General features: G+C 38.6%; 1 protein-coding gene across 3 annotated transcripts in view; it reads left to right on the forward strand.

Annotated features, from left to right (window-relative positions):
• LOC103737032 (E3 ubiquitin-protein ligase HACE1) overlaps positions 1-713 on the forward strand; it is a 74,363-nt gene that overhangs the window by 21,859 nt on the left and 51,791 nt on the right. The window lies entirely within an intron of this gene.

Below are 713 nucleotides of genomic sequence, written 5' to 3' on the forward strand. Positions count from 1 at the left end.
TACGTTGTCTTTTTCTTTCACATTTAACATTATTGATGATTGAATATAATTTCCTTACTTGCTAACTATAACAATGGCAAGATCAACCAAAAACACGTCATTACCAGTAACTGCAAAATGCTTATTTGTGTGTATATAGGTTCATACTCTTGCTTATTTATTTATTTTTATTTTTTAAGACATCTACTCACTACATAACCCTGACTGGCCTGAAACTCCCTATGTAGACCAGGCTGCTCTTCAACTTTACACAATCCCCACTGCTTGCATGCTACAATTACAGGCATGTGCCACTAAGCCCAACTCACATATTTAGTTTGTGCAAACTTTGACTCTTATCTCTTTTTCTGGGAGACTTACTACTCACAGTCTAGATTTAATGAGTGCGTGCACGCGTGCATGTGTCCTGAGGGGCAAGAGAACAACCCTAGTGTCATTCCTCAGGCACCATCTGCCTCTCTTTTTGAATTAGGGTCTCATTGGCCTGGAGTTCACTGGAGAGGTTAGGCTGACTGGCCTATGTATGAACCCCAGCATCTGTCTGTCACCTCTTCCCTATCACTAAGAAAACAAGCTGTGTTACACACAGCTGGTCGTTCTTCACATGAATTCTGGAGTTCAAACTTAGGTTCTCATTGGTTGCTTTTCTGGTTTATAAATAATGAGATGAAAGAAATGATCATAGCTCATTAATAATTTGATTTTTTTTTTTT

Source organism: Nannospalax galili, unplaced genomic scaffold (genome assembly GCF_000622305.1).
Source record: "Nannospalax galili isolate Female #2095 unplaced genomic scaffold, S.galili_v1.0 scaffold2818, whole genome shotgun sequence".
Lineage (NCBI taxonomy): Eukaryota > Metazoa > Chordata > Mammalia > Rodentia > Spalacidae > Nannospalax > Nannospalax galili.